Source organism: Megalops cyprinoides, chromosome 7 (assembly GCF_013368585.1).
Source record: "Megalops cyprinoides isolate fMegCyp1 chromosome 7, fMegCyp1.pri, whole genome shotgun sequence".
In the NCBI taxonomy this organism is placed as follows: domain Eukaryota; kingdom Metazoa; phylum Chordata; class Actinopteri; order Elopiformes; family Megalopidae; genus Megalops; species Megalops cyprinoides.
The window spans coordinates 17559607-17579728 of record NC_050589.1 but is presented as its reverse complement, the minus strand read 5'-3'; the positions used below and the strand labels follow the sequence as shown (position 1 = coordinate 17579728).

The window sequence follows — 20122 nt, the reverse complement described above, 5'->3', positions numbered from 1 at the left end:
ACTGAGCGCCGCCGGCTGTTGCCGGGCGCGGGGAGCTTTCGCGAGGGTCCCGTGCTCCCCATGCCCACGCTGCCGCAGATGTCACCCCTTCCCATGGAGGGTCACCCGTTCGTCACCCCTCCGCTGACACACCACCCTTTTACACCTATTGTCACCCGTATGTCACCCTCCCACAAACAGTGCCATGTCTCTCTTAGTTGGACCTAATCTTGCTGTGAGGAGACTGTATCTATGAAAGACATTCCTGTCGCCTACTGCAGGTGCCGAGAGGGGGCAGAAGTGGGGAAGTGGAGGCAGTGTGAGTGACATAGCAGCACCTTGTGACACAACCCCCCCCCCTCTGGCCCAGGGCTCCAAAGGGTGACACAGGCGAAGCACAGGCAGGCCCCTTGACGTCTTGCATGAGAGACGGGGACACAGTGCCACTGCCTGTCTCCCACCATAAGAGGGCTTTTACTTCCTCCATGCGGGGTGACTTTGGTTCCCATCCTCTACCTCTGTGTTCCAAACCTACCAAGTGTGACAGAAATTTTGGCGACTCACAGCACAGGAGCCCCTAATGAGGAATTTTAGTACAGTAATAAAGGGTAGGATGATTGCAATAAAGACTGTAGCATAAATCTATGTATTACTGCTGCTATAAAACTGTTACAGGGACCAGGGTCCAGAGAAACTGGGAGGAGCGGTGGAGGCATGAGGAAAAAAAAAAAAAAAAAAAAAAAAAGAGAAGAAAAGTCATCATTCACTCACCACCTACTTGCTCATTTCTCTGTTTGGACAAGTTGTTTAACATGTTTCTAATTGTGAGTATAAGTAATCATCCCCTAAGCAATTAGCAAGGTTCAAAGGCTAAGAGCGGTGTAATTGGAGTGCATTCAGTTGTTTAATGCCGTGTAATCCAGGTTGGTGTCAGAATGATTATTATTGTCAGTGTGAAGGCTGGGCTAGAGGCAGGATTGCATTAGCACTCAGCAGCCTTCTCTCAGAACAAACCTGCAGGCTGGGTTTGGCTCTCCCATAAAGGAGGCCATCTCACCGATCCGCTGTGATAATGTCACATAAAGGCCCTCACTGCAAGGCAGCATATGCCGCCATTTTATTAAAGCAAACAAGGAGGGGGTTTTTTTCATGCCTGTCACGTCCTCAAAAAAAACAAGGAAGGCTTGGAGATATAATTAATTTCCTGTTAGCGTGGTTGCAGTTTTATTTTTATTATCTTCGCTAGCTCGCTGAGAGGTTTACTGGCACGTGGAAGAAAATGGTAATAAGAATGATTAGAACTTAAATAAGCATGGAAGTACTTGGTTAGTTTCTGACAAGTGGTGGGAACAGAAAACAGCATTTAGATATCTGTAGGTGAGTGAAAAAACTCTTCTTCTTCTGAGGATCTGTTGAGTCATACCTCAACAAGTTAGACATTTCATTCTGTACTCTTTTTCTTATCTATGTTTTAAATGGATCTTATCTTGTCACTTTGTTGCATCTGTACGTGTAACCTAAGTTGCTGGTAGGAATGTTTTATCTGATATTGATTGCTGAAGTCCTACTTTATTCACCAGTCATGGAAGCATGTAAGAGATGGGTTGAGCCTCAAGAGCCATCACATTTTTGTTTGTTACCTCAGATAATGGGATCACTGCATGTTATGTGACCACATTTTATTTGGCTCGCAAATGCACACAGTTGCACTTTTACATTATTTCCTCATTTGCACCCATTTGGATTTTTTTCTTTACTTTAAAAGAACTTCATGCCACCCACATGCATATTTACTCAAGGGTACAACAGTGGAGTCCTACTTGGAATTCCAATCTCGTGACCGTAAATTCAGAGTAAAATGCTTTAACCACCACTCCACCAGCTACATTCACTGTGGAGCATTGCAGACTGTTGAGGTCATGTTTGCATGTTACGTATGTTTGCTTTGAAGGGAACTCTGGGCTTTAGGCATTGATGTTGACAGCTATTTACATATGGACCATGAAGTGGCAAATGTGAATAGCCACGGATCTCTTTGAAAAGGAAGCAGGGGCAAACTGCTTCATTGCACAAGGTGGATTACAGTTCAGTCACAACCATGTTAAATCCCCTGCCCTCCCTTTTCCCTTCTTGCATCTGGGCAGATTTAGGACCCAACTTCAGCCTACAGTACATCATGTTTGGCTGCATGATACATTGTCTCAAGCACTAAATAAATGATAAGTGGAGGGTGAGTCATCGTTCTCTCTGGACTCTCTGCTGGTTTACCTTCTGGATTTCTGGTGTACTGCATGGAGTTTTGTGAGCTACATGAATAACATAAATGATATAGAAGGCAGCCATATGGCATCCGAGGAGCACTGGCCTCAAGCAGATTCAACTTTTGTTGTGCGTTTTGCGCAGTAATCATAGGTTAAAATCACATCATCGAATGCAACTTGAGCTGTATACTTGAATGCACCCTAAGACTCTAGTGGTTTGCTGGTGAGACACTCCTGTGTGTGGCAGAAGGGTGGGGCTCTGGTGTGGCCAAATCCAGCATCAGGCTGCGGTGAGACCAATGTGGTTCTGGGCTCCTGGGATGGATCTGAAACCTACACAATCCTTGGGATGGAACTTCATCCCCATCACTGGCCCAGGAATTAAACCTTAATTATTGTTGTATGACCTGGCAGGACAGACCATGATTCCCTTGGCTCCCTTGTTACCTCTGTCTCTTTCTCTCCCTCTCTCTGTATATACTTTTACCCTCTGTGCTAACAGAATACACTGTCCTTTCTAGCTATTTCTGTAAGACAGCAACACAGATGTATTTCATGGTTTACAAGGACCTATCAGACCACTGGCAGGAATATAATGGGCTCTGTTCCTTAGCATTATGAGATAACGGAGGCACCCAAAGCTATTTAACAGTGGTGCGGAGAAAAACTTACGATCAAATAACACACAGCTTCTCTCTTTATTCCTATTTTTATTTATCTGCTTATATGTGTGTATTTAATTGCTCTTCTTGAACTTATTGCCAAGACTACAAGGCTACATTTTTAACTAGACCCTCAAGCAAACACCATCATAAGGAACAAATTTGTGTGGCTATTCTGAATATATCCCCAATTACAGTTTCCCTGTCACAAAGGGCATTCAAACACACACTCTCCTCCTGCTTCCAGCATTTTGAAAGTTGCCATAGAAAACAACAACAAGAAAATGTTTGTTCTAGCACATTGGTATGTGTCAGGGCACCTTTCCCCTAATTGTTGCACCCTATAACACATCCAGTTACTCAAACAGACACCTGCGTTAAGGTGTGAGGTTATGAAACTTGCAAAAAAAAAAAAAGAAGGAAGAACAGGGAACCACATGCACCCAGAAGGGGTGTCTCAGAAGGTAACCACCTGGAGCAGGAGGCTTGTTTGTGCAGGCCACCTCCTGTCCCGCATCCCTCAGGGACCCTATGTAGAGGTGAGGCTGGGGAGGGGGGTACACAGCTTTGGGAGAGCGTCTCTGTTTGCTCAAGGTGCCCTTTGGAGGAACAGGTACGAGCTGGTGAGGGGGTTGGGCTGAAGTGGCGTCATTAGCAGCCCGTTGAGGCGTGGACCTGAAGGGGAGATATGGAGAAGAACCACGCAAACCTCCGGAGGACCAAGACAAACACATTCAGCCTCACTGCTTACCCACATAAACCCCCTCCACTCTTGCGCACCGGAGAATCCCGGACTTGTTTACAGCACAGACACATGCTGCACCTTACTGCCACTCTATGCAGACATTAATAATACGTGCTGCTCTGTTGCAGATGAGTCCCTGTAGGGCAATTAAATGGTTTTGATGCATTATTACATTAGTATCACACTCTTATGTTTCTACCTACTTAGATTCATTCAAAGCCGTTGTCTTTATTTCTGCATGTTTCAGTTCAGTGGTTTACAGAATATCGGTCTGAATGTTTTTGCAGTGAGCAGAGAATGTTGAAGTGGAATTATTGAACAGCTGCAGTCCATTCTGCCAATAACGGTTGCCACAGCATCATAGGTACGCAGAAGAATAATTTGTTAGGTGAAGGTGGTCTAATTGAATTGGCAGGATGCAAAACATTTTTCAATCGCATGTGTAATGCCTATCGATGATAATTGACAAGGTTTTCACAGCACCAGCAGAATACAAATCCGTAGACAAAGCTTAAGTGTTTGTCACTGGTTTATGCATGGTAACGATTCTGATTTCGTTTCTTTTCCCTTCATCCAAAATTTGAATTTGTTTACAAATGGATCTGATCATAGTTAATTAAGAACATTCCTTATAAGAATGAACATCTTTTTCACTGCAGCTTCCCTGGCAGCAGCATTAGACTCCTCGTCTCCTGTGGGGTGTCGGGCCGTCAGCTGAGCTGCTGTCCAGTCATCAGGCAGGGTAGGGGTTGCCAGATCTAATCAGGGATGCGCTGTGCCCCCGTACTGAGGGCCCCCACTCAACCAGGAGAGCTGTGCTGCAGTGGCTGCGTGAGTTCCAGAGCCATTTATTAAGAGGTGACTGGTGTGCACCGTCAGGAGAAAAGTGCGCTCATGATTTCAGCTTCCTTGCTCCCCGAGAGCCTCTTTACACATCCGCCCGGACAGCGCTCCTAAAGCCGCACAGACAGAAGATCAATATCCCTCTTTTTTCATCCCTTTTTCTTTTTTCCTCCATCTAAAGTAACTCATTTAATTCCACCCCGTGGAAACTGCACAGGCCGATGTAGATTTGGCGGTGCGGGCTGGAGGGGAGGGGTTGCAGTAAAATGTCGACAGGGAGGCGTAGACAGATCTTCCCGAGACGCCAACATCTCGGAGATCTGACAAATGGCAGGGAGGTTCATCGCTGGGTGGAGATGTTATTACCTTCTTGTTGCCAGGGTTCTTACTTTCACATCTCCAACGTGGGCCGATTCATCCACCGTTTGATACGCAAGAGGGGTTGCATATAGACTGTCTGAAAGCAATTAGCTATCCCTTTTAAATTACATTTTGTTTGGAGAGGATTGGCTGCTATCCTTTTAATTACCAACTCACAAAACACAGCATTAATTTATACAGGAGATAATTAAAGTTCTTTAGACTAATAACTGTGCATGTTGTCAGTCAAAGAGGTTAAGATAACAGGAGTGCTGGAGGGTTGAATGGAAATGCTAATAAAGTAACCTTGAGAAAAAGTAAATAAGCCGAGCAAGAAAAAAAAATGAAAAATGTTGTGACTCACAGATTAGATCAGTTATTATGGAGCATATTTGTATGCATTGTGGATGCCTACCAAATGCCTCTGTGCATTACTGATGGTGAAGGCTGGATGATTAAAGAAAGGCCTACCTGGATTCAGCACAATATGACTACTGGTGATAGAACTGCACAGACGAGTGACTGTAGGTTGGCACTGATTAGACTTTGCAGTTGGGAATGCATTGAACTACACAGATGGATGCTTGTGGATCTTTTCAGATAGTTGTGGTACTTCGTAGATATTTGCTGGCTCGGCCATGCTGTCGACTGTTTATATGACTGTGTAGACAGCCACCAATAGGACCGTGCAGACGCATGCATACCGGTCTGTGTAGATGGGTTCTGATGACTCTGCACAGGTGATACCACACCTTGGAATTTATCAAGAGCAACTTGTAGTACAGTCACCTCCCTGTTACATGCTGGATTGCTGATGTTCAGCAGATGTTGCCATGTGTTCATGAACTCAGACGTAAAACGTGGCTGAACAACGCAGTCTTGCGTAGATGAACGTAATTGAAATTTTGGTATGGCGAGGAATACTTTGAATATAATTCCAATGTTTATGTACATTGTATTAATGTCACTATGCAGTATATTAATGTGTGTGAAAAGAGCAGAATAGGATTGCTTATATAAATCAGCTGTGTTTGACTTTTTGTCACGAAGAAAAGAATGCGTGTACAGATTTTCAAACACTGGACTAAATGGCACAGTGACCATTCAGAGCAGCTGTGTGAATCTAAGATCTGGAACCTCACAGTAATGGTACTCAAGCCTCGTGAGAAATGCAGTGAGAGAACTCAGTGAGGAAGAGGGTCATCTGTAGGCACTAGTCACGTGGTCATCTATCACTGCTGTCGCCGCGGGCCAAGACAGGACAGGACAGGATGGGTGACAGAACCGCCAGGAGAATCGCAGAGCACCTTCATGTGATCGTCATAAAAACCAGGACACAGAGAAATGCTCGGGAACCGAGGGAGAAATGTACAGTTTAGCCTGCAGCACAGGAGAGAAATATTTCCTCTTCCCCCTCAACGCTATGCAGACATCAGGTTAACCCCGTCCATGCAGAACATTTAACCTTCCGCTGGCTGTCCCACTCTGGAAAAACCCTCAGAAATAACACACACATACCGTAGCTTTTGGTTCAGAGGCGGGTTGCTCAAGTTGCCCGACAAAGCTAAGATGATTCTTCCCAGGACATGGCAATCCTCAGCTGATTTTCAGAACATGTGTCTTACCCCATTGAGTTTTACTGCTGACACACCCTGATAACACTGGGGGGGGGGGTCATTTGGGCTGTAAACAAATGCACTATTATTGTGATTATTATTTCACTATTATCATGAGTCTACACTGTAGTCTGAGGGCACACAACTCGACAGTTTGAACAGTAAGTTTGCTTCACTCTGCCCTCCTTCTGCAGTGAGTTGCACTAGACGAAATGGGTCATCCAAATTGAATGCCCTTCACGCAGTGTATTAACGTATAAATACATATTCATTGTATACATTAATTATACTGGCAGAACTTTATCTCACCTTGCACTGAGAGAAGAAAAATGGAAAGCACTCCGTTTCTGACTACGGGGAATTGTAACCTGTCACCTCATCCCTGCATATTTAAGAAAGACCTACTTCCAATTCTGAACAGGAGCCGTTATCTTCCCATTCTGTCAAGATAAGAGAGCTTGAGATGAAGACTTAAGTCACACATGTTCAGTGTGTGTGTCTGCATGCGTGTGTGTGTGTGTTTCTGTTTGTGCACGTGTGTGTCTTTGTGCATGCGTCTGTGTCTCTTTTCTCTATGCCAGTCTGCATTTGATTTATTCACTGTGGGGGCCCTTTGATGACATTGTTTTGAATTGTTTTTGTCAAAAAAAAGAAGAAAAATGGTCCTCTCCTTGAGTGAAGGGGAGTGAAGTAAACAGCCGGCTCGGAAGCAGCTCCCTTTGGCCTGGCTGTGGCTGCTTTGGTTTTGTAACCATTGAAGGTCACGGAGCGAGGCGTGTTTCATACCTTATGTATGAGCTGGATGAATTTTACATCTGAGGTGAGCTCTCACATGAAAGCGCGGAGAGGGACGCGCTGTGTATAGCTCCTAAAGATTGTGCTGCGTCCTCAGCAGCTGCTCTCCGGCAGGGGAAGGAAACGAGAGCCGTTCATCTGCAGATTCCGAAGGGACCGGGGGTCAGAGCAGCAGCACGGCAATGAGTTGAGCAGGAGGCTGCTCTGCCGGGAGCACGGCTAACAAAGCAACAGGAACAACAACTAACAGACACAAGTTCCCTTTTTACAGAGACAAAAATACAATGCTGTGCTGTGCTCTGCGGTGCCAGGTTCCAGTAGGAAAGATCCCAGTCTCAGTCCCAGGCTGACGCGCAGTTTAAGGTCTGAAACTGTGAGGGGGCAGCCATGGTGGAGTGCAGCATCCCTGTCGCAGGGCTGTAATGGAGTGTGCTGTGAGACCGCTCTCTCTCCACAGTGAGCGGTGCATCTTGGCTGTGCGGGCGCCGTTGTGCGGTCCCGGTACGGGTCACCGTGTCAGAAAAGCAGCTCGCATTCTCACGGATCAGTTCCCCCATAAGGAGATAAAGATGACATCAGAGGCGCTGGGGGGGGGAGGCTGGGGGGCACAAGGGTCAGACCTGTGCCTTCATATAGTGGCATCTGTGGCCACCCCCTGTCCCTCCATGCATGTGTGACAGAGAATGAGTAGCTGACCCTGTCGACCAGGCTGTTCAGTGAGAGAAAATGGGACACTAAATACATGTCAGGGGGATTTTTGTCTATTGGCAATGTTTCACATAGACATTATCATGTTTAGAGTGAAATTGCAATATAATGGATGGACCGTAGTATTTGAGGAATATATTTCTAATCTGCTTTTTTCATTTTCTTCCAGAACTTGTTCACTGGGGACTGAAAACAAGAGTCTGAAGTATTACGACAAGGTATGATATACTGTTCTCTGTAGAATCCTCTAGGTAGGGCCAGCACATGGATGATGTCAGCGATCCGAAGACTGGGTGTTGACCCCTAAAAAGACTCATCCATGATATTCCCCTCTGTGTGAATGTGTGTGTGTGTGGTGTGTGTGGTGTGTGTGTGTGTGTGTGTGCGTGTGCACGTACTCAGATAGTGAAGTCAATGTGATGAAAATTAACAGGGTTAACAATTAGTTAACAGGGTTTTCAGGATTTCAGGATCAGTCTACTTCACACATACACACACACACACTCAAAAACACTTTGTTGCCCTGTTGACCTCACAGAGTCCAAGTGTGGGCCCTGGATGGTACAAACAGAACAGCACCTTTGCTGATGGCCCTGATGTGCTCCAGCATTGTTGCCTAGCTGCCTATACATACAGTGGAGGTACAGAATACAGAAATAATGATGACAGTCATAATGATCATTTACAGTGGAACCCTAAGGGCACTAGGGGAGACAGTAAGACAGGCAGGCTCTTTACTGTAAACCAGAAACAGGCAAAACAGACGGCCTTATGGAATGGAGAGCTGGAGTAGGAATGGTATCAATCCACATCCTTATATTCCAGGAACTTCAATCAAACATCTAATTTCCCTGCCTCATTAGGGAAGCGCTGTCTGATAATGAGACAAAAAGAATGCTAGAAAATTTCTGTCATTTCCGTCACTGGAGCCCATGTGAAAGTGGATTGTATTGTGTTGAGACTGCGATTGTACTGGTTATGTGTTTGAGGCTAAGCCTTATTGTGTGTTTTTCACAGTTTGCGCTCAGCTTTGCGGTTTGGTTGGGCAGTGTGTTTGTGCTTTAGCTCTCTGGGACAGGGTGAGCATTCGCAGTCGGTAGGTTGTACGTTTCAGGCGCTGTGTTTTGTTGGGTCACCATGTGTCATCTCGGCGTAAGAGAACTCCACCCTAGCCACCCTGGTGGTGTCCGATTATAGCAGCAGGCGAAACTAGGAAACAAAAAAGTTTGAGATGAGACAGTGATAGCTGGGCGTCAGCCCTCCATTTGTTCTGGGTGACCCTGGGCTGTTGCGCAAAAACAATGGCCATTTCACGACTCAGGGGACACAGTATGTCTTGGCCCTCGGCGTTGCCAAAACAAATGTGGAAATATGATGTCTGGACGGGACAGCGGGGAGAGGGGGACGACTGATCCCAGCTGCTGCATAACCCCATGGTCTTATCTGCCTCCACCAGGGTTATTGGTCACTTAGCCGGGTGCCAGGAAAGATTACTTAGGCCAGCAGTGAATTGCTTTGGATTGATTTCCAAACCTGAGCAGTATATTATGGGCTGTAATAGTGCTCTTCATTGCTTCGTGTTAGATGGCTACAGACGGCCTGCTGGACAAGAGGAACGCTGTGTGATCATGACAATACAAATGCTGGATTTGTTTTTGTTGCAGAACGCTTATCTGTAATCATTTTAGATGGATTCATTTGTGTGACCATTGATTGCTGTGACGCTGGGTGCATTTTTCCCCCCGCGTGCCGTACAACTTCATCAAATTCTCCATTTCCTATGTGTGCTTCCCAAATCAGGCTTGCCAAATCATGATGGATCCCGGAGCTAATCTCCGCTGCTGCAGTGCCGTAACGGCCTTTCAAAAAAATGATCAATCACGGCTCCCGGTTCTGAGCTCGGGATCTGCAGAGGGTGAAAAGTAATTAAAGCTGGCAGCCTTGTTACGATATCTGGCCATGCTCAAGCCCCCAGAAGGCAACACCTTGGTGTAGAGTCTCCCTCTTGCTTAAGATGAGCTTCAGAGGGTCAAGCGCATACTACTCTCCCTCCCCGGTTCTGACTGTGGTTCTGACTGGTCAGTCTGGCTCTATACGGGGGGCACATCTACCCGGTGCGGCTCTCCCCATCATCTCCAGAGCAGCCATGGGCCACGGTGGGGGGAGGAGGGAGGGGGGATGGAACAGGGGGCTGGAGAGCGAGGCGCTGGGCTGCCTCTCCTTCCCTGACGAAATGTCAGCACCCTTTCACCCTGGTGAAAGATTAAAGGATAATGGGCATTATTGTGCAGGCTCCTGTGGGAATGAAAGTGAAGAGGGTGTTTGTTACGAGATGCATTACCTCTCTGTCTCTCGCTTGCTTGCTCGCTCATGGGTTTGTTCGCACTCCGCGGATGCAGACAGAATAATAATGGCCCGCTCTCTTCCTCTCAACGCAAAATAGAATCCAACTGACTGGGATACAGCAGTATAATGGTAATGGTAATATATACACATATATGTATATATGTCTATATTTACGCACCTGCAGTGTCATCCATATATTTTCTGCTTAAAAAAATTGAAAACGCTCTACTTCTTTTATTTCAAAAATTCAGGGGGGCAGTATGCACTGTAAATATTTATAGTCTTTAATGCTCCTGCAACTAAAAAATACAAATTCATGCTGTTATGAAGGACTCATTAACATCAAGCCTCTCTTAGGTTTTGTCCGATGTTCCATTTGTTGAAACGGAAATCGTCCAGTTCCGATGTGTCCATGGCAATGGCACTCTAACATTCCCGGCAGCAGTAAACAGATGTGAACCCATGTACACAGCTGCATAACCCCCAATTGCTGTAATTACATGTATGAAAAACAGTTGCAGTTCCACTGTTCTGTGACTGGTTTAAATTGGTGGGAAAATGATGGCTATTTATTTTAATTCAATCTAAAAGGCACAGTGCATTTCCTTCAGCTGTTATTGATACTGCATCTTGAAACCCCGCCCGAATACCATTCCTAAATTTCATCTCAGGTTTTGCCCTGGTCTCGTTTCTAATGATCTTTTTTTTTTTTTTTTTTCAAAAAAAGACCTGAACTTGTTCCATATTGCATTTTAAATGGGACTCCCATTACATGAGGGATTGTATCTTGTTTCCCCCACGGTGGTATTTCTGCGAAATACATTTGTACTGACGGACCCACTCAGTTCAATTTAAATCCTGAGCGTGCGTGAATAAAACCATCTGTTTATTTTTATCTCTGTATCCTCGTGGCCAGAGCCTGAGACAGAAAAAAAGTCCACATCGAAGCCCCCCCTGGGTTTGGTCATTCTGTTCCGATCAGGATTTCCACCTCAAATTTAAAGTGCAGATGTGTATTATCATAGCAGAAGTTCCTTTTTTTATGTGCATGCCAGTGGTGAAGCACAACCTGTTCTGTTGCAGGGAAAACAAAACAAGATAAAAGTTAGAAATCAAACCTTAGGGTTTAAAAGCCACTGTACTGTAAAACTCAGCCGTCTATTATATTACCTGTTATAAAATCGTCAGATCAGAGGCAACGGTAGACAAAAATAGCCAGAGGAAAAAGGGTGGTTCCTCACTAAACAATATGCTGGGAAGGCTGTTTATTGAAAAATACCTTTGCTCCACATCAAGATGAGTTCTCGAAGGGATACATAAACGTCACACTGTCACACAATGTTTATTTGGTTCTGTTATGTGGCTCCTCAGTGGCTTGCATGCCTGCTTGATTGGTCTACAAAAAACCAGTTGGAAAATTTGAGTGCCATTTGGATTTGCGCTAATGAAGTGCACAGAAAGCTATTGTTTGTTAAGATTATGATTATTACTGTTATTGCTGGTGTTATTATTATCATGGCTATAGTCTATGGTCAGGAGGCATGTAATTCCAACGTATGTGTCAGTAATCCTGTCTTGCAGAAAGGCTTGATTTTGTAATAGCTCTGAGCCAGCAGCTCAGGATTTGATCTGCAATACAAAATAAAAGATCTGTCAGCAGATGCTCTACAGAAGGAAGAGCATTTCAAGAAACGTCTCTTATCCTGAGCTGTTTCAGTTGTGAGTTAAAGCAAAACACACACACAAACACAATTACAAACTAGTTATTGATTAGTATGAATTGTTATATTGTATGTGTGTGTGTGTGTGTGTGTGTGTATATATGTGTGTGTGTGTATATATATGTGTGTGTGTGAGTGTGTGCAGTGCAGAGTTTTGAGGAGGGGAGGTGTGGATGGAGATGAAAGTGTCTGGGTTCACAGCGCAGTAGTTCAGAGCAGATTATACAGCCTCTGTGACTGTGTGGGTTAGATGAGCATAAGGAGAGGAGGGCCTCACTGCTTTCCTGCCTGTGCTGTTGAGTGGCACAGGGCTGCTGTACCCAAGGCCGGAACACAATTCAAGGGAGAGGGTCAAAGCTGGGGAAGCTGTAAAAATGACAGGAAGTTAGACAAGCCCAAGGAACACCGTCAAAACATGGTCATTAATCAGGCATTTAGCTGTTCCATGTGTTTTTTTTAATCATTGTTTGTTTTATTTCAATTTTTTAAATTGTTCAAAAAGTTAGACTTCTGGAACTTTTGACTTCGATGAAAGAGTTGAAAACCACTGCCAGGAGCTTTTTATTTCTGAGACTTTCAGCAGCCAGCTGGGAAAAATGAAACTTTTACAAACTGCAATAAAGGAGGCAGACTTTCTCACCCTGATGTTCCAACTTAACAATGGCAGAAGCACAAAGATTTTGATCTGATACAAATTACTCCTCTGGTACCTATTTTTTGTGCATTTAATGCGTATTTCAACTTTGTTTCCATTGCATCTGTTCTCATGCTGTGGTGTACAATACCCACTCACATTATAGTGAGGAACGCATTGACTGCAAAATGTTATCTGTTTTCGGATTTTATGAGATAATTTATCATTACAAGCTATTTTATTATGGTCTCAGGTGTTCTGTTGTGTTCGATCCAAGCTACATGCTGAATAAATCCTGACTGAGCTCACACTGGCTTCAGTGCACTGTAAGCTTGGTGGATTGTGAGTGCCACTTCTACTGGTGAACCCTCACAAAGTGGTTTGATATCTCTTCTTGTGGCTGCCGTGACACATTGTTTTATCCGGGCAAATTTTCCAGACCGCCCACACAAAACACCATCCCACCTCACCCTCCCACCACCACCCTCAAAGAAAAAGAGGAAGAGAAAAAAAATGAATACCCAACCATTGTGAGCGCGCCTAATTGATTTTTTCCACTCCGCGATCACAAAATGGCCTGACAGCAGGAGATACCAGGCTTTGTCAATATTAGTCCGTGTGCCGGTCTAGAAAGCCCTCAAAACACCACTGTGCCACTGCCAAACGTTCAAGACTGCCAAGAGATGGCCACACTCTCCCCTGGCAAGGCATTATGGGATGCATGGGGACGCATTCCTCCCTGCGCTTGATTCGGCTCTGCTGAGCCGAACATCCGGGCGAGAGGGAGCAGGTTACAATTTAAAAACTGAATCGACAACCATAGCAGCGGGTGACCCAGGTTTCCTTTGCTGATGCAGATGCTCCCCCCAGCCTCGCACAACCACATTTATCTTCTGTGAGGATGCATGATCCACCTGCCACTCCTCCCTGCATCCTTTCTGTGAAAAACTGGCTGCTGTGCAGAGGTGTGTGTGTGTAGTGAAGGGAAGTTTGTGTCCGTCACCCCCTTGGCCTGGCTGTACCAGCTGAAGGCTGTTTGGCAGGTGCTATGATTTGAGGGAAATGGTGGGGCCATATGGCCAGAGATGCGGCTGACTAAGACACCCCCCCACCCCCCCCCCCCCCCAGCTTGACCGAGTGTTTTCCTAAGTCACGTGACAGGAAACCCTCAACTGCTGCTTTGCACTGCCAGGGCACATCATGGCCATGCTAATTAAATGGGGCAGGGTGTGGGGGGGGGGGGGGGGTCGATGTGCCTGCAAGCCTGGCTGTGTAGCTGTGGTCTAATGGTTTCAGAGGCAGGCCTGAGCTCTGAGAAAAGGGGGATTTTCCCTGTGTCACTGAGGGAGCCCCATGTTCCATCTCTCCTCCTGAGACAACATCTCTTTTCCAAGCATGACGCTTCTACTGTCAGGGATTTATGTGCTGTTACACTAAGGCAGGGTCCTGGCCCATATCTGTTTTCTCAGTTCCAAAGGCTTCAGGAGCTTGTAATCGGCTGAAGGATAACGTTCTCTGTGGAAAAGCTGAGGCAGTGTGAACAGCTGGATTCTCATTTAAGGATAATGTTGCTCCTAGAAAATTCCAACTGATAAGGCAATTGCTCTAATGGGTTTAAGCAGCGATTAATGGCCATTAAAGGACTAATAAATGACTGAGTGGCAAAGAGTACTAGTAATTTCCGACCCAGTCATGGTGTTACAACTTGTTACTTTAATGTCTGTGGATGAAAACACATCTTTGCTGCAGTATATACTAATTTGTTTATTAATACATATTCAGATAAGCTGGATGTGGGGTCCGCCTTTCTTAGGTGAAAACTATTTTGTTCTCACCCTTTTATAGTTAGAAATAAAATGAGTGAAAAAAATCCAATAGACCCTATTATGAGAGATACTGGCTGTCTAGCTTTAACTAGCTGTCAATTTAGTGCACCTAAGCAGGAGAAATGGAGCAAGCTAAATAGGTGATTGCATTAATTAAATTTTGCAATTAACTTCATAAAGCTAAGGGAGGAGTTTATGAGCATTTGTTCAGGTTGCATCCCAAGACATCATTTATCAACCACACACATACACAAATTTCATTCTCAACTATGCGCACACATTTTCATGGATAATATGTAATTTATCAAAACAGAACATTGTGTGGAAATGTATGCACACTCCAAACCATGTGTACAAACATTTTGTTATGGTTGAATAAAGGCCATTATCCACTGCATCCATACCATTAATTTGAATTTTAATCCATAACATAAATTGTAATGTGTCTTCCAAAAAATGCATCAGATGGTGCCATGCTCAATTGGGTGCTAAAATACAGCAGAAGTGTATGCATTTATTCCTTATTAATGACTGCACAGCAGAATCACAGTTCGGTTTCCTTTAGACACTAACTGCATACATTTTCTGCACAGCCGAGCTGCATTGTACATTCTAATGAATTGAGTCTGCCACCAGAAAGCCGCATAATATTCTGAGCATATATTTCAGCATATGTGTACCCAATAATAAACAATCAAAATAATGAGGTGGCTAATCAGTTTATCAGAAACAAAAGATGTGCTTTTAACTATTAGACAGCAAAATCAATCCCAAAATTATTTCACCAAGACTGCAAATTCTTCTGAGCATAACAACGTTGAAAATAAATTCACAACATTATATTTTAGTCTGGTCTGCAGATACAGCAGTGAAAAGGCATTAGACTGCTGCTAATTGTGGAGTACAACAAATCATCAAGACTGTGGTAGTTGTGTCTGCATTAGCGATACGCCATCAGTGTTTGCTCAAGTGTAAGGATTCAAAGAATACTGTGCCCTGCTCTTGCAAGCTGAGTGGGTGTCTTGCATCCAACCTCAGACCGAACCATTTCTTTTTTATTTCCCAGTGTCCCCAGCACACTGATGAAGCCGAAATAAAAGCACCTGTAATTTTCAGCCCAAGCAGCAGTCTTAATCTTACTTTTCATGTCACTGCCAAGACCGTCAGACAAAGCCCTTTCAGCTTACACCCGAGACACTGTTATTTCCAGCTCGAATTCAGACAAATTCCCTTTGATTTGTTTTCACTGCCACAGCATTGTGTTTCATGGTGGTGATGTCACATGAATGCATTACAGTCAAAGGCGGAGGCTTTCACCATATATGCGGCTAATTAGAGGTGTTCTCCATGCAAAATAATGCATTGTGTGAATGAGCACAATTTTAGAACTAGTTGGAATTTATAGTAGAAGTATAAATGTGAATACACAGGTTCTATAAATGCCAATTTATCTAACACATTTAGCACTAACGCTACACATGATTCAAAAATGAGGCCCATTATTGTCCAGATACAGTACAAAAGATATCTTTACATAATTAGCATAGTAACATCTGACATCTGACAAATGATTCCACTCAGTCTTCTGAGTAGTTCTGAAGTGATTCAAAATTGGGAGTGAAACCCAGAAACACCTTTATGCTGATTATGAAATTGATGGTCATATGGTATATAGTTTAGTAAAAACCTTTCTGGGTTGGACTCTCCAAATGGTTTGTAAAAGTTCGAAAAGTTCATTAACAGAAAAGTTCTAAAGTTAAGGAAGTAACTGTGCAAAAATTCACTTAATTACTCATGTCTCCTTGTTTGTTGGTACGGATTAGGTATTATTATACCTCTTTTTTTCTGTTGAGGTAAATAAAATGGCTGGTTTGACAGCCATTTCTTTTGATGCTGTTAACACTAATATGTTTAAACAGGTTTTTGTAGAATTATTCCTTGATATTTTAATTTTTCCTTATTGAACAGTGCATATTTATTCTTTTTTTATATTTCATGTGTTCAGGCTATTCTGTTTTAATGTGCAAATTTGTCAGCTGAACCTCACAATTTTAGACCCAATGATTCTTCCATTGTTTTACCAAAAAAAAAATGTTCAAGAGCTAATGAAGCAGACCAATTCTGAGATGGTGTACATTACCCTAAGTCTAAATGTACTAAAGAGAGGGGTTCGTATTTTAAACTGCAGTGGGTGTAGAGAGACTGAACTCCCTGCTAGTTTTGTCCTTCAGCTGCGCCGGGGGGATTCCGGTGATGAAGCCATGTGAGTCGCAGTGCTCGCCATTAATCTGCCGTCCGAGTGGAGCATGAAATGGGAGCCGGAGACGGTGGCGCGGGGGGCTTCGTCTGGCGGGACTCCAGGCCTGGCTGCACAGGGGCAAGCGGGGGTGGGTGTCCCGCCTCTGAGGAGCGGCGCCTGTCCGGCCTCCTCTTGTCCCTGCGGTACGACCACAGTGTGTTTATGAAGCCGTCACATGGGCTGAAGGTCTGGGGTCGTTAACTTAATACACTCCAATAAAACCGCTGTCGGTACAGGGGCAGCCCCATAATGGATTGTTGAATTTTTATTTTGGAATTGATTTGCAGTTCCGGTTTATGTTGCGTTTCATGGCCCAGGTTTGTTTGTTGAGGCATTTTAGCAAGTTGGTGTTACTTTACATTAAAAAAGTGATAAAAATAATACTGATGCGTGAGCCTTTATGGTATGCAGTACACAATCTTTTACATTTTAAGATGTTGTAATAAAAATAGAAATGGATAAAGAGTGGCTGCAGGGTGATTGATCTGTCAAGCTTGTTGACTGGCATTAGTCTGTGCTTTAAATATTGCACTTTTTTGCTGTTGCACTGATTTTATTTTCTTTTTTTCCAGTTCATCTTACTGTTTTTGGTCTTACCCTTTGATTGGCATTAGTTTTTGGTTGAAATGTAAGAATTTTAAGTGACTTTACAATTACAATTTTTTTGTCATTGTGTCATCTCAGTGGTTGTACTATTACCTCTATGACTCTCAGAAAAGGAATTTGAGGTGGACTGCATTGAGATAACTGGCATTATAGGGGATTGTAGTGAGTAACAGTACATGATTTTGAGGAGAATCGGTTCCACACACACTTATTCTGCCATTAGTCTTAAGGAAATGAGCTGCACTCTGTCACGTGGTGCTCTAATAACTGGGTACTTGGAAGCCATAAAGTGGCACATACAGCTGCACCATTATGAACAGAAAACACAGAGCAGAACAAGAACAGAAAAGAAATGGTTAAGATGCATAAAGGAAGGAAGGGGAACAAGAAAGACATAAAGAAAAGACATAAAAGGAAAATAATATTTAATTCGGCATGTAGTTGCCTTATGTTTCATTAGTTTTGGGTAAAGGACCTCAGTTCAGCGGTTTTTGAACTCTTCGTGCTCTGCTTGACCATGCTGATATGTAACAATTAAGAGTTCAATTTTTGTTTCCATCTTAAACTAAATGAAACAGAAAAACAGTACATAAAATTTAATGGTTGTATTTTGTAACAGGCCATTGCTCTTATGAACAGGCAGCAAATCACACAATAAGGCAACAAAACGCAAATGTCATAAAGTTTTCTCTTTTTTTATTATTATTTTGAATATCGCCATTAATCCGGTTTGCAGCAGTACATGACAGCACAGAGTGAATGGTAATTATGATTTGCCAATTTGCCATCATTAATCTTCACCCTAGAGCAAGTGACAGGATTGTGATCATTCCTGGGCTGAGTTCTCAGGCTGGTGGCTATGTGAGTTAGCCAGGGTGATTTGTTAAGACAGGGGCCCCAGTCATCACAAATTTTTATTCCTCTTAACTATCGCATACCCCTGGGCTCCTCAGAAAGGGTTAAGGCTGTTCGAAGGCACAAGCCCTTTCTGTGAATGCAATGTGAGGCTTGGAAAAATAGTCATAACTCACCATCGGAATGCACAGAAGAGGCATGTAAGCTCCGCTTCCAATCCTCAAGGGCTCTTCTCATTCTCTTTTTAAGGATATATGGGAAAACAAAACCAAGCACACACAGACACACACAGTCCCACTATTCAGTTTTCAATATTTTTGTAAATGCACTGTGTCATTTCCAGGGCCAACCTATAACAGCTGTGCAGGAGTGACCCAGGGGCAGCAGAGGTTGATGGGAAACTAGTCCAGCCGCGCTGATTATGTAATGAGTCTCAGTTAGGACCCTTATACTGAGGCTGGTAATCCAGCCCCGATTGTTCCGGGACACTGAGTGCAAGGGCCAAAGATCTGGGTCAGTCCATACCCCGTCATGGTAGGGCTGTTTAATATCAGTGTCATCCCTGGGCTTGATATTTCATCTCGTTTCAAAAGGTTGGGAGCACAAACATTATGAACATGACAGCTGGCCTTTTTCAGAAAACGTTAAAACCCAGTGCTTTTCTTTTTCTTTTAGCATGTCATTTGCTGTCCACCAAGTTTTTTTCATCTTAGATATCCCGGTTTGAAAGTTATTGCTATTGTTGTTGTTGCGTATAAACAAATATCGGAGTCAAAAAGCCATTTTTGACTCTTTTTCTCTTAATTACAGCCATTCTATTGATTGAAGCATGTGTGAGGGAGGGAGGAATGGCTGTATCTCTCTGGTCACTCTGGAAAGATTTTTCACCTAAACATAGTTCTATATGCCCATATGCCCACACGTTTATGTTTTAAATTAATTTGCTATCTTTGCAGGGCCGAGCAAAAAAAAAAATGATGCTTGAAGGAACTCTGCAATTGATGAAGCGAAAGTTATAAAGGTGTAGCTACCCTCTGCACAGTACAGATACAGTATATGATCATAGAAAACATGACCATTTCTTATAGGATTACCATTTATAATGCCAGTAATATTAACCTGTCAGTCTGAAGCTGAATATGCATTCAGTCAGTTCAAGAAGGAAGAGAGAAAATACAGATTTGACACACCACTGACTTAGCTTCTGCTCTACCTATCTTGGTATTTATTAAGTAAACAGCAGGGTTCTGACTAAGCACAGCAGAGATTCTGAACAATGATAGATAATGAAAGACTAAATCACAATGTATTATACTTATGTTCATCTCTGCTGTTGATTTGGTTAGCTATCCATTCACTGAGCTAGTTAGCAAACTCTCTGGTAACCTAACTGATTAGGCTTGTTAATGCAACTTATCCGGCCTGTATGTTGCTGCAGGACCCTGTTGCTCCAATCATAATTGCTCTAATTATAACTCCCTTGCTTTCACACCTGCTACCATACTGGCATGTACTGTACATTTTGAAAACTTACAGTCGTATAAATTACAGTTCTTGTTTTCTTCCAAAAACCAGCATCGGCATCCCAACTTCTAAACCACAAAATTACTATTATAATGTTTTTTTCATGCCTTATACAGAAATAAATGTTGATAATGCACACCCTTGAAAATCGTTGCCCTTCCACAACAAACAGCATACCACAAATGCAGGGAGTAACTGGTTAGAATTCTGTAAATATTTGTATAAACTGACACTACTAATGGTCATCTTTTAAAACACAGTTCACAGTCAAAGTCTTGGCTTGGCTTCCTTCCATGAAAGTGAAGTCAAATAATCCAATCACTGATGATTATTATATGGCCG

The 20122-nt window shown here is 43.5% G+C and overlaps 1 protein-coding gene across 2 annotated transcripts in view; it reads left to right on the top strand.

The window, feature by feature from the left end:
- sulf2b (sulfatase 2b) overlaps positions 1-20122 on the top strand; it is a 113580-nt gene that overhangs the window by 33720 nt on the left and 59738 nt on the right. For both annotated transcript variants that reach the window (XM_036533487.1, XM_036533485.1), the window contains exon 3: positions 8139-8187. The gene's annotated coding sequence lies outside the window, so the exon portion shown is untranslated. The remainder of the gene's footprint in view (positions 1-8138; positions 8188-20122) is intronic.